The following is a 14,051-nucleotide window of genomic DNA, read 5'->3' as shown; positions in this document are numbered from 1 at the left end:
CAGAAGACTGAACATTCAGTGACGTAATAAGTATTCAAAACTGTATGACAAAAGCTACTGAACAATTAGTTGTTGGGAGCTGTTTAGGCGGCTTTATTCAATCTTGTAGTAACAGAATTCCAAGCAATTTTGAGCAAGTTCCAGTACTGCTAGTACTATAGTACTGTACTTCAAAATGCCTGCCAGAAGTCACTTAGGCTAATACTGAAATTATTTGCAGTAGAACATCTTCTTTAACTTAAGGCAATTTGGCCTAAAATTGGATTTTTGGGCTTTCACTGTATATGTGACAAGATGTTCCTCAGTGCTAGCCTCCTGAAGCAGCAAACACCAATATTTAAAGGAAATCCTCTACATAAGGATCAACTAAATAGGCAAAATGGTAGGTGATTGTTGAAATGCGATTCCAGGTTGCTCACAAATTACTGCGATCTCTGTAACATCAGTTGCTTTTTCAAGGTGGAGAAAATATTTTGAGGGGTAAAAAAAAACAGGGCTAGGGACAGACATTACACATAAACTGGTTTAAGTGAACAAAAACTGGTTTAAACCTGTAACAGAACAGACATTTCATGCACATAAACCAGTGTGAAAATGGCCAAAACCAGTTTGAGATAAACCTGGTTCACCAAACTTTGGGGCAAAGCATCCACGCCAGAAGATAGGCGGGTGATCCAGGCTGACCTGGACAAGCTCAGCAAATGGGCGGACGAGAACCTGATGGTGTTTAACACCGAAAAATGCAAGGTTCTCCACCTTGGGAGGAAAAACCTGCAGCATCCTTATAGGCTCGGCAATGCTACGTTGGATAGCACTACAGAAGAAAGAGACTTGGGGGTCATCATTGACCACAAGATGAACATGAGCCTCCAATGTGATGCTGCGGCTAGTAAAGCGACCAAAACGCTGGCTTGCATCCATAGATGCTTCTCGAGCAAATCCCGGGACGTCATTCTCCCCTTGTACTCGGCCTTGGTGAGGCCGCAGCTGGAGTACTGCGTCCAGTTTTGGGCTCCACAATTGAAAAAGGATGTGGAGAAGCTTGAGAGAGTCCAGAGGAGAGCCACACGCATGATCAGAGGTCAGGAAAACAGATCTTACGATGACAGGCTGAGAGATATGGGACTCTTTAGCCTGGAAAAGCGTAGGCTCAGGGGTGATCTGATGGCCACCTATAAGTTTATCAGGGGTGACCACCAGGATCTGGGGGAACGTCTGTTCACCAGAGTGCCCCAAGGGATGACGAGGTCGAACGGTCACAAACTCCTGCAAGACCGTTTCAGGCTGGACATAAGGAAGAATTTCTTTACTGTCCGAGCCCCCAAGGTCTGGAACAGTCTGCCAGCGGAGGTGGTTCAAGCACCTACATTGAACACCTTCAAGAGTAAATTGGATGCTTATCTTGCTGGGATCCTATGACCCCAGCTGACTTCCTGCCCTTTGGGCAGGGGGCTGGACTCGATGATCTCCCGAGGTCCCTTCCAGCCCTAATGTCTATGAAATGTAGTATCAGACTTAACTGATTTGGCTCAAACCAGTTTATGCAATATCTGTGCCAGACCCCTTGCTGGTTTATGTTAAACCAGTCTCCTCCAGCATCCCAGCATGCTCTCTGGGCTGGATGGGAATTTCTGCTCTACAGCAAGGTTGGGCCCTCCTCTCTGCTGTCTAGCCGGAGCAGGAACAAGGAATGGTTAGACGCTGGCCTGCTATGGCCCCTGAGGCAAATTCCTCCCTCTGTCCCCTTTCCCACCCCCACCTCCACTGGCAAACCCTGGGGACCACAGCTGGGGTTTGCCAGCCCCAGCCACACCTCCATGGCTTGCCTGAAGCCAGGCAGGGATGGAGTTAATTCCTTCCTCTGTCCCCTCTCTCCCCCAGAACCCTCAGTGGTTTGGCTGCAGTCTTTGCAGCTTGCCTACTGCCAGGCCAGGGAAGGAATTAATTTCACAGTGTGTCCTGGAGAAGAGTTGGGGGGAGGGGGGCAGAGACAAGCTAGCCCTCTGTGTGTAGATCCAAGCCCTGCACCTGTGAGCCCAGAGCTAACACCTGCAGGACCAGACTGAGAGGTGGGAAGTGTTGGCAAAGACTTTACAGTCATCACACATGGTTGGAGATGTAGTTAAGGGCAGTTGCAGGCAGCTTTGCCAAAGAATGCAGATAGCTACATTTACATTATAATGCAGAATGTGTAAAAGGTGGGAATACCTAAACAAAGCCTTTCTGAATGCCTGGCTGTAAGGAGACAAGCTGCCCTCAGGATTAGTTAAATTAATTCTTGTCTTCCTGGTTTACATTTTAAGTTAGACTAAGTTGTATATCCTGTGTTTTACTGGGCTGTATCTTAGCTTAGGCAACGATTTTTGGTAGTTCCCTGTTATGTGCTATGCAAATTGCTGTTCAATAAATGCTTGCTTTAGAGAAATAACTTTTTCCCCATCCCCACTCCTTAATCTGGCAGCATCTGCCTTCCTTCCCCCTGCCCTCCCCCCACCAGGCTGGTGTCTGGCATCCCATGTGTTATGCTAGCCCCGGCTGGTGCCTGGCCACCCCACCACTGCTCCAGCAGGGAGCGGTGAGAGCCTTGGAGGGCACCTCTCTTCCCTCCCCTTCGGCAGTGGCTGGCAGGCATGCTCGAGCACCCTCCAGCTTATGGCTTGAGCCACTGCAGGCACATGGCTGCATTTCCTTATTTAACAGAGAATGTCTGTCCAGTTATTTAAGCTGTCCAGCTTAGACTACCCTGCAAATAGTGAACCAGTTTAGGCTCAGGCTTTTTGAATGTCTGCCCCTAGCCCAAGTGAGAAGGCAGCACACAAACCCATAGGTCCATGGAGTCAAGTCACCAGATAGCTCATATCTCCAGATTTGTCTGCTGGACCTTCTGGCCCCTAGCAGCATGACTCTGAAGGCTTCATTCTGCCACCAGCTAACCACTCCACAACTACTCAGTAGCAGTCCTCGGGTGGATATAGTATTAATGCAATTCCCAGAAACATTAAATCCCACACAAAGCACACGGAAAATGGGATCTATTCTCTACTGCCTCAAGACCTCTCCCACAAACCAGAACAGTTCCTGGGCAGAAGCACAGCAGACCGTTTTCTGTAACATGCCAGAGAATGGGGGGCAGGGGGGACACAACACTATCATACCTCATCCCCATCTATTACTGTATCAGTAGTGAGGAATGTCATATGGACCAAAGCAATGTTCCTTCATGCACACTGCAAATGAGGTTATTGACCAGCAGCAGTTTGTACTTCCATCCTCCTCCTCAGGTAAAGGGCAGAGTAAGTAGTCATTAAATCTGGTAAGGTTTCTTGTTTTCACTCTTTGAGACAAGAAAAAGCATGCCTTAAGGAACTACAAGCTCTGAAAAGGAAAGACTGGATCACCAGATTACCCCAGCCCATTCCCAACCAGGCAAATAACAGCAGCCATGGCTATGACATCTCTGACGGTGTGCTCCCAGGAGTAAGTAATGCTACTCAAAGCAACATTGGCTAGACAAGATGGCCCTGGGCTCTCAGCTTCTGTCTGCAAAAGGAACTATGCTCGTTAGAAAAACCTGTGAACTGCGCTCTCCCCATTTATTTCAGTCCCATAGATAAAGACAAACTGCTTCTCTTTCCTGCACATCTCTGTACTCATTTTTGCACCCCACATACCCAAGTATAATTTCGCGCCCCTAAGAACAAGCATAAAGGCAACAAGCCATTCACAGCAGCAATCAACCCCCATACACGTGACAGCAATATGAGGGTTTCCTCATCAACAAAGCAAACAGAAACCTCCAGTATTTGTCAGGCAACACCTTGTTCACAATAGTGAACAGGTTCCTCTTCTCCACTGGTCACTACCAATGTAGTTTATAGTACTGTATTATCTCTGGCATTTCCCCACACGTACATACACCTGAGTTGTGCTCTTCTCTGCTTGGAGCATGCCATTTCCAAGGCACTGAAGTAATCAGACTCTTGTACTGCAAGATATCTCGGGCAGACAGTTGTGACTGGGTACTTGTCTGTATCCATGTTTCCTTATGGTGGTTGCACACGTGAGACTGGGCTTCCTACCTCCCAATTAATACTGTATACAGCATATGCTCCTATGGAGGAGATGCATAGCAATTTTGTTATTGTTCAGCTATACTTTGCCATTGGTAGACCTATAAATATTCCCTTTGTGCCTAGGTAGCCATTTCAGCTTTATGATAATACAATGAATGTTTAGTATCTGATTTTCAACTAATTTGTAATTCTAACCATATAAATATTCAGTGTAGGCTCCCATTTCCTCTAAATATCAAAGAAGAAGGAGAAAATTGACAACTCTCAATTGAAATTTTCCTGGAAAGTGCAAAGGACTACAGAGCTAGAAGTGTCACAGTCTGCATCATATCCAGCCCTCTGGGTATTTAAAGATTTACTGAAGAAAACATTGCTAATCATCATTGGCTTTACTACATACACATGGAACAGCTTCCACTTTTTACTTAGCCTATTGATTCATGGGGTTTTAGCTAGTAAAAGTAATCCTTATTAAAAACTAGGCAAGAGATATTTCAGGTGCTTGCCTTTTGCCAGTAAATGTTATGCTTCAATAGAGCATTCACCTCTTACTCAGGGCAGTATGTCACTATAGCTTCTGTTTTAACATGTAGTTAGTAACTTTTGTAGCAGTACCTGTAGAATTAGGGGAAAGACAAGGATGAAGTCTGATTATCTTATTGTATTGCCCTTTCTGGGTGAGCATTTACTCCATATTCTGTCATTCTAGAAACCCATATTAAAGTACCAAAGAAGTTCTTTTCTCCAAGCAGCTAGCTGGAGTTGGTTGCAATTCTTGTCCTTTTAAAAAGCACCACAAATACCTACATTTGAGTTAATGGAAATGAAAAAAAACACCCAAAGTAAAATAATATCCTCATGTAAGCTGTAATGCCTTATGTTTCCATCCTAAAAACCAAAGGATTTAGTGTAAGTGTCTTCGCCATATTTCACTTTCCCAAAGTTAATCACAGTAGGACTACACAGTGATCTACAACCTAGAACAATATAAAAGTATGCAAATTAGCTTCATTCCATTTTGGGGAAAAAAAAGAAAAGAAAAAGAAAAGGATCGAGCCAATCAGAAAAGATCTGCCTTCTGATCCAAGTCCTCAACAGAAGGGTTTTGTTAATAAAACTGTTTCCCCAGAGTTAAAGATAATGAACCGTGATTGCAAAGGAATTATTGCACATCTTTTATCTTAGGCAAATTCTAATCATTTCACATATGTTAAAAATTACTCTATCAGTGTTTTTCTGTTCTTCGGTGGACATAAAGTCATTTTGGTTAGAATCTGAAAAATCACAAACTTTTTACACATACACAGGTCTTTTCCAGACATTCTAAACATAATTATGAATTCTCACATCAGAATACCAAAAGCTACGTGCCTTTTGTATTAACCACATTTCTCCATTTTGAAATACAATGCGTATTTGGCATCACTGTCTCAGACAAGAAAGTTAAGGTATGTAAGATACTCCAAGAAAAAATGAATCTTTAAACATTTGTTCAATTTTTTATCTTGAAAGTATTTCCTAATGCATTAAGCGTGTTACGTTGCATATGGTTTCTATTTTCAAGTCTCCAGTGCTTTCAGAAATTTCTTTTTTGACTTCTCTCATGGTTACCTCACTTCTATTCCCACTGATTGACATGAAAGAAACCAATCTGACCCTTTCCTTCATTTTCTGTTTCTCTAGCTATGGTTGAAAGAGCAGCTGTTCCAACACATCTACACTTTGGAACAATCTGGAACTCATTACCTTACCCTGTCTCTCTTTTTTTGGGAGGGAGGGGGGAGAAGGGGAGTGGGGACAGATGGAAAGAAGAGAGGAGAGACTTCGAAACTAGGCAGACATAAGTTCATTGTATTTGAATAAGTAGTACTGGTTATTTTCTTAATTGGAAACCAAAGGTGTGTAACCTTTAGATTTAACATTTATAGAAGAAGCTACCAGAGCACAGTTTAGAGAGCTAAATCAGGATCTGAACATATACAAACAGAAGAAGCAGATATTGCCCTGAAGATCTAACAGCCTATATGATCAGAACAAAGGGAGTATGAACATTCCTTTTTGGGGAATGTTGGATGGGGAAGAGATTAATGGTCACATTTTTAGAGGAAGCGCGGTACCCATACTCGAGGCCAGCTACCCAAAAAGTTGTATCACAGTTAAGACCTGAGCACTTCAAAATCTGGCCACGAGTCACATTCCTAACAGCATACAGGATGTCTGTGGCAGAAATGAGATCTTGTGAGGTCTGGCTCTTTATTACCATCCAAAACATCCCATAGGCACCCTGTGAGCATTTGGTGTTGTTATAGCTATTCCCAATGACCAGCTACCACAATTTTAAATTTATGTGAATTAACATACCTTGTAATCCTTTCATTTTATTAAAACTTAACTCCTTTTACAGGTCTAGACATGGATTATTTCAGCTCACAGATGATCAAATACAGTTTTGAGTCTAGTTGTTTGAGCCTCAAGTTCAGCATGCTTAAGGATAAACATAGTCTTCAGCTCATTTCAAGGTATGAGCATAACTCTCACTAGCTTCTATTAACCCTGAAGGACTAGCCTTCCATATATTACAAAGAAGCCCATTTAAGGCATGCTGAAGCCAAGAAAGGTGCTTCTGATACCAGAATAATCTCCAGAACATTAAGAATTAAAACGTCTAAGTGATACAACTTGTTTCTAGAGGTTTGCCACACATTTCACTAAATTAATCTGAAACTAGTGCCTCTAAAATTTTTATTTATGAACATAGGATACGAGCAGGTATTATGGTTAAGTCAAGAGACAGCATATAAAGGGCAATACAATCTCCACTTGATTAAGACCTCTTGCCTCTCTACAGCCAGCCTGTGAAATGCATTTTTGATTAGGGTGTGCCATTCTTATTCATTAACTATATACATGACTACAATTTTCATCATCTGCTTTAGCTGTTAAGAGGACATGATTTTGCTGAAGGCACGTGGGCTAAACTTTGCTCCTGGCTCTGCTACTGGCCTGCTGTGTGGCCTTTAGCAAGATACTTCACCTTGTTTCCCCATTTGGCTTCTTAAGAGTTTTGAGTTGTATTAAGCAGTATGAGACCTGACTATTAAGAGAGATAAAAATAAGCTGAGGTACGAAAGTACGTCAGAAAAGGTTTTGGAACACAAATACTTTTGGCAAAAAAAAAATGACACAATACAAGCTACAGTCATACCATCACATAACCACCACCTTTCCATATAGAGTCTGTTCTGATGAAGGATTTCAAGGTATATTAAAATAAGGGAACTACTGGAAGGTGATACAAAGAGCTTTATTTCAAAATATTTTATTCCAATGGCATTATGTTGAGACTGATATATACACAAATATTCAATGGTTGCAAATTCAACGAGCATGTTCTCTTTATATAAAGTCAAAGTTAAAATTTCAAGGTGAAGGGATGGGAGCTGAAATTATGTCTTTGTTCATCTCAGTGCTCTGGTTTCAACAAGTACTTTCTAAAGGAGTGTAAGACAGGTAGAAAGATACTACATACAAAGAAACCAGTAGTAGTTTTACTTTTAAACCTAGATTTTATTTTAATGGGGTACAGCAAGATATTCAGAAGTTCATTTTGGTATAGAAAATGTTTGGTATGCTGCCCCAGCAAGTATGTATTAAATCAGCATTTTGTGCATCAATACACACAAGAAGAGAAAACAACTAGGATTGTAGCCTCTCTGCAAATGTAATTCTACTTGTGGAACACAGGTAACATTCTCCAAACTAAAACTAAAACCCTATCCAGTGAGGAAAAGTGCTCTTTCGGTAGTCAAGAAGAGTAAAGCATCTGAATAGGAACATCTAATCCTGCAAGACAAACTGGGATGAAGGCAAATGCGAAGAATGTGTGTGGTAAAAGACAGGAGCAGAGGGAGAAAATGAACAGACACATCGTAAAGCTTGTTTTGTTTTTCTCCCTCTCCTAGTCTCTATATTAATCACAGAACCCAATTTAGAGAGCTTCTTGGAAGAGGTACCTCCACTGGAGACGCTGATATAAATGAGGCATTATCCCTTTCCTTAACACTGCTACCCCACCTGCCAAGTCTCCTGCTGCTGCTCCTCCTCCTAAACATATGGGGAGGACAAGGAGGGGTCATGGCTTTAAGAGCAGTCTGAAGTCTGTACAAACTGTAGGTAGCATCTGGCAATGATCTGTACACCCTGGGGTACAAAGCCTCCACCAGGATAAGTGCTGAGGCTCCAACAACTGTTTCCTTTTTCCCTCACCCCCTCCTTAAGGAGTTCATAAAGGAAGGCAATCCTATCGAGGGCAAAAGGCCTTGCAATGTAAAATTTCCAGTCCACTGAGGTTTGTAATAATAAAATCCACAGCCAAGATCTGTCTAGTAGCATGCTTCCATGAATGAGTGCAGTATCCCTCCCCACATCTATAACTGACATTTTGACAGAAATTAGTATCTGCCCTTCCTAGATGTACAGAAATATCAAACTTATAATTTACAGAGCCTGTGAGACTTATGATTTACAAATTGTCACCAGGTAAGGAAAAAAAATGATAGCCTGCATGATAATAGCCTGCATGATAATCCTTGGCAACAGCAGGTTACGGGCAGCAGGGAAAGGAAACAGGAATATCAGCTCAGATATCCAGGCATGGTAGTTGGCACCAGAGACACTGAGATGTCTCCTTTATAGACCACAAGATAAAAAATAATGTGTGTCTTGAGAGGCAGCTGCCTGGAGCAGGCGACCTAGACTAAAGCAGGATCTGTCAAGCAAAGATGTCCCCTGTAGCATAGCTTCTTTATGGCATCCTTCATGTGGAATTTAACTGCAGCACATAAATTAAATCCGCTTAATAATCTTCCAGTGAGAGGATCCATGCATACATCTGCCTTATTAGCATGGCTCTGTAAGAAAGACCCCTATATCTACAAAAAAGACCTGGCTAGACGACAATGTCCAAGGGATGGTGCGACACTGGGATGTAACCAGGCCACGCCTTCTCCTCCCTCCCTCCCCCCCTTTTGCTTTAGCCCCAATCTTGGAAAGCCATTTTATGGGAGGATTTGCAAGCAACCACTGCCAATTCTGCAGGCTGCAGCCAACGCCCACCTATTTTCCTGGGATTGATTTCCTTAAATCACCTTTGGGAGGGGAGAAGGGCAGGTGCCTCCACTCTCTCACCCCTCCCTGACAGACAGCTCAGCACCAGGCAAAGAACGTCTACAACCAGCACCCATGGTTAACACACATGACATGGGAGAAGGAGAGAGAAAAATCAGCATATTATGGAAAGGGGAGAGGAAAAGGGAGGGGGAAGAAAAAGAAGGAAAAAAAACCCTCTGCATCGTAACGATCTTTGTGTGCTTACAAAAAAAAGAAAAAGCAGCTGGGATGAAGCGGTGGGAAGCGAGTGCATAGGGACCCGGCACCCCCACTGCAGCATCTCTTTGTTCCCCCGATGCGATCGGAGCTTGATGGATGCCGGAGCGACCAGCGCCTCCTCCCCACGCCCACGCCCTGCTCCCCGACGCATGCGCCACGCGAAGACAAAGGACTAGGTGATGACAATAGGGTCCCGTTTATTTGCACTGCAGCACCACTCCGAGGGCAGAACGGGGCGGGGGGAGCCGAGCCCGGGGGGCTCCTGCACCCCCAGGAGACGGGCTGCGTGCGGCTCTTGCTGCTAGCACGAAACACACCAGGGAGCCGGGATCTGCAAGAACAGGGGGCAGATACCCACTCCTTAGTGCGCCCTGGCTTGGCGCGGTCATGAGGCACATGGCGGGGAGAGCAGGGGGAAAGGGGCATGGACGCGCAGCTCCTTTAGGGGAAAGGGAGAGATCTGCTGGAAGAGGGAGAAAGCACTCGATGAATATTCATAGCCGAAAAAAATGTCTTTAGGAGCCAGGCATTCATTATGAAAGCGCCTGAGGAAAAACAGGGGTCTCTGTCTGTCTGGGGGTTGTTGGCATCTGGATTGTAGCTTCTCCGCCCCCCGGAGCGAACTCAGGCTGCTAAACCGAAATGTGTGTGTGCGTGCGTAACGAAATACATATATGTGTGGGTGTGTGTGTATACCGAAATATGTGTGTACGCACACATCCACGTATATATTTTGGAATACATATATTCATTCGTTCATATATATATATATAGAGAGAGAGAGAGAGAGAGTTCAGTATACACACACATATACATACATACATACATATACGTAATTTCGGTATAGACATATATAGACACACCCATACACACACATATATATATACTGTATGTATATTTATACACACGTATACCCACACATACATATATAAACACATACATACATATAACGATCGATAGACACACACACACACACACACACACACACACACACTGTGCATGAAGGGTTGTTGAGCACGGGGGTGAAGATGCTGCTGCCGCCTCTGCGGACACGACAGAGCCCGCTGCCGACTGCGCAGCCAGCCGCTAGCAGAGCTCTCTTCTCGCCTCCCCATAACAAGCCCAGTGTCGGGCGCCAGCCCGGGCTCACCGCCCGCTGCCCCGACGGAGCCGAGGCCCTAGCCCGGGGGCTCTGCCCGGCCCCTCACAAGCCCCAGCCGCAGCCCCGCTCCGCCGCCCCACAGGTGCTCGCAAAACAAGGCGTCCGGCACCGCCCGGCGGGGAGCCGCCCTCCTCGCTCCCCCACCCTCCTGGGGGGGAGGTTCGGGGTCCGGGTCCCTCCAAGGGGGGGCGCCGGCTTAACGCACTGCTTTCCTGCCCCCCTCACGCTGCCCGGGCATCTCAGCCCCCACACTGGATGCTGATTCCCCCCCCCTTCATTTTTCCTCATCTTCCTGCTGTGCACAGCCCCCCCCCCCCGACCACCTCCTCTCCACCCACACGGGGATAAAAAGCTCTGCCCCCCAAAGAAAAGGGCTGGGGGGCGCTTACCTGGCTGAGCCGGTGCTGTGCCCCCGGCGGGTCCGGCGGCGCGGCCGGGGCTGCCTGTGCGCTGGGACGGGAGCTGTGCGCGCTGGAGCAGTGCCGCCGCCGCTACTGCCGCTGCCGCTGCTGCCTCTGCATTTCTCTCCCCTCCTCCCCCTCCCGGTGACAGTCTGTGGGCAGTTCAAAAGCCACACGCGCTTTTTTTTTTTTTTTTTGCTTTTTTTTTTGCCTGCTCGATTCTCGCAGCCGCCCGAGGGGGGCGCGCAGCTCCAGCTCCCGCCAGCCTTTAAATAGGGGCTCAGGAAGGCTGCAGGGTGTTTCATGTGCGGGCGGGCGGCCCAGTGAAAGAGGGCCAAAATCGGGCCGGGGCTGCGGCTGGAGGGGCCCAGCGCCCCGCCACGGGGTTGTGGGGACTGACGGAGGCAGCCCCGCAGCCCGGTGCGGAGGGACGGACGCGTGGACGGGCCCCGCTGCAGCATGCGCGGTGCGGGGCACCAGCGCCCCTCATGCAGCCGCCCCTGCCCCCAGACTCTTTATGAGGCGACGAGGCACGGGGGGGCGGGCAGCGGCTGCTCAGCGGTGCATCTCTGCGGCAGCCCCTGCAAGGAGCCGGGATGTGAGGCGCGGCCCTCGGGCGCCCTCTGTTCCTCCCGGCTGCCCAGCACAAGCTCCCCGTGGGCTCTCGGCAGCCCCTTGCCCTGAGGGGCAGCGCCCGAAGCACACGGCGGGCTCCCCGGGGGGTCTCCGGGCACGGAGGAGTGGGAGCAGCAGCCTAATGCCCTGGGATGGGGTTTCAAATTACTTTGACTCTTAGGGTGCAAAAAATATTGAGCTGCCCATCACACTGCCCTAAGAAAATGAGAGACACCCCCCCCCAGCTTATGATTTTCAAATCTTACAGGAGGGCTCTCACCTCTTATGGGGGGGCTCAGTCCTACTGAGCTCTCCAGTTATTGGAACCCTGGTTTCAGGGGCAAGGATGGGTGTGAGGTGGCCATGAAGCCAGCCTTGCCACCTAAGCCTCTTGTCAAGGTAGCCTACCAGTCCCCAGCCAAGCAAGAGGGAGCTGCCAGATGGAGAAGACCTTAGTGTCTTCCCGCCTCAGACTAAACAGGCTGGTCCACCCCTTCCCATAGCAGCTGGTAGTAGGTGCCACCCCATGTAGGACAACACACAAACTCCAGAGGAGCATGAACTGGGCACTGGGGGGAGGAGGGGGAGCTGAGCTCAACTCCAGCTAGCGCATCCTATCAGGATTCCTCTGCAGCCCGGCCTACCATGACCGTGACCGGCCTCCAGGCCCAGCAACTGCCCCTGCATGAAGTGAAGGTCGTAATGCCCATGCTAAAATTTGCCAAACCTCTGTAAAAGGTCCTGCCCTACCCATTCCTCCCTGCATGCTCTACAGGGTGGAGGTGCTTGCTCTTCACATGCCCAACCTTTTCCTGCTACAACAGGAAGGCTGGTGCCTAACAGCCCTGATAGTACTTTGGCTGGCCCTGCATTTGCTCCCTTGACTGCAGAGCATTGGTAGAAGGCTGGTAGGCAGCAAGTACTGGGATTTAGGGTCCCACTGAATACATCAGAGGGGCAATTTCTCCAGCCAAGTTCATCAGGAACTCAATCATTTGGGTATTAGCTGCTCCCGCAGTTTGGTTTCAGGTTCATCGGGTATGGATGTATGCATGTAGAGCTGTTGAAAAATGGAACAAACTGGAAACAGTACCTGGTAAAGAGAAAAGAAAGCACACCAACTTTAACTGGGGTTAAAGCAGTTTTCCTGTATTATACTCCAGCATGCAGAAGAATTGGTCCTTGGAAAAGGGCAAAATACGGATGTGATACACAATGGATATGGGCTTGGGCCAGCCTGGAATGTTACAAGGTAGCCACCTGCTTCTGGAAGTGGACACAACTACCCTGGCCTGCCACACATGGCAGAGGACGCCTGACAAGTTTCATATTCATCATTCTTCCATCGCAGAGCTCTTGGAGGCACCACTGCAAAAGCTTCCCCTTAGATTGCATGGCTCTCATCTCCCCTATGGAAATGCTGCAAGCAGAAACTAGATACTACTATAGCAAGGTGGGGAGTGACTGTCCACATTTAAATGGGGAGAGGAAGTAAAGGGTTTTACAGGACAACGATGAACCTCCTCTGAAAGAAGCCTCAGGGGAAGATGTTGGCTTTATGGTTATTTTCTTTTTTTCTAGTATTTTGGTGACTAACCTGAGATGAACCTACAGCCTTTGCACACAATTAAATATTAATACATATAGTTCACTGCTCCACTGTCTTGGACTTGTCACTTGGATTCATTTTGCAGATGTGTTCCCAATATGCTATTATTGTGAGTAGGATATATGCATTGCTAGAAAATATCTAGCAGGAGATAATCAGGTGATTGGATGTTTTTTAGTTTCCTTCAGTGGGAAGTGTCTAATGTAGGAACAAGCTGGTAAAAGGGAGCCATGCCTTCAAAAAAGCTCTGTTAAAGGTGACTTACCATTTATAGGCATGCTTATTTATTTATATATCCTTGCTTATTTATTTATATATCCTTGAACCTTCTCATGATTTATAATAGGTACAGAATTAAGCCAGACAGGCCAAAGGAAAAACAGATTTGCAAGAACTCTATCTGTATTTTCTTTCTACAGGCATGCAGAGAAGGGGAAACAATTGTAGGAAGTTTACTTGGGATACTATTCCCAATATGCACACAGCTGATTCCCCCTATTACAAATACCATTTTTTTGCTTTGATGCACACAGCCCAAACACATCAGCCTTCCTGTAGGCAATGAACAGTTATGAGACAAGTTAACTCACTAATCTATGAAGCACATTTGGCCTATTCTAAGCTGGCTAGTGTCACATCATAGTTGTGACCCCTCAGTATTAGCATGGCTACTAACAACCTTGGCTTTGGTAAAAGGCGCAAACTACTTTAACAAAATACTCATTTTTAGAACAAAACTCTAGATACTATGCTGCAATATGGGTCATTTCCTATACAACTCCTTTGTCATCTGTTCCTCAGAC

At 46.4% G+C, this 14,051-nt stretch overlaps 1 protein-coding gene and 1 long non-coding RNA gene across 4 annotated transcripts in view; one reads left to right on the top strand and one right to left on the bottom strand.

Moving 5' to 3' along the window:
• The window catches only part of BASP1 (brain abundant membrane attached signal protein 1), an 85,545-nt gene extending 74,373 nt beyond the window's left edge, over nt 1-11,172 (bottom strand). Inside the window, exon 1 of one of the 3 annotated variants that reach the window (XM_090049905.1) lies at nt 11,013-11,172. The gene's annotated coding sequence lies outside the window, so the exon portion shown is untranslated. The remainder of the gene's footprint in view (nt 1-11,012) is intronic. The other 2 variants (XM_090049906.1, XM_090049907.1) reach the window with 2 other exon arrangements.
• LOC149864427 (uncharacterized) lies at nt 9,272-13,285 on the top strand. Its single transcript, XR_016442715.1, has 2 exons — nt 9,272-9,637; nt 12,803-13,285. It is a non-coding gene; the product is annotated as an uncharacterized LOC149864427 (long non-coding RNA).
• Nucleotides 13,286-14,051: the final 766 nt, after the last annotated feature.

This window comes from Crocodylus siamensis, chromosome 5, assembly GCF_052110815.1.
Source record: "Crocodylus siamensis isolate JL-2025a chromosome 5, ASM5211081v1, whole genome shotgun sequence".
Taxonomy (NCBI): Eukaryota; Metazoa; Chordata; order Crocodylia; family Crocodylidae; genus Crocodylus; species Crocodylus siamensis.
The sequence above is the reverse complement of the archived record's forward strand: the minus strand, read 5'-3'. Positions and strand labels throughout refer to the sequence as shown.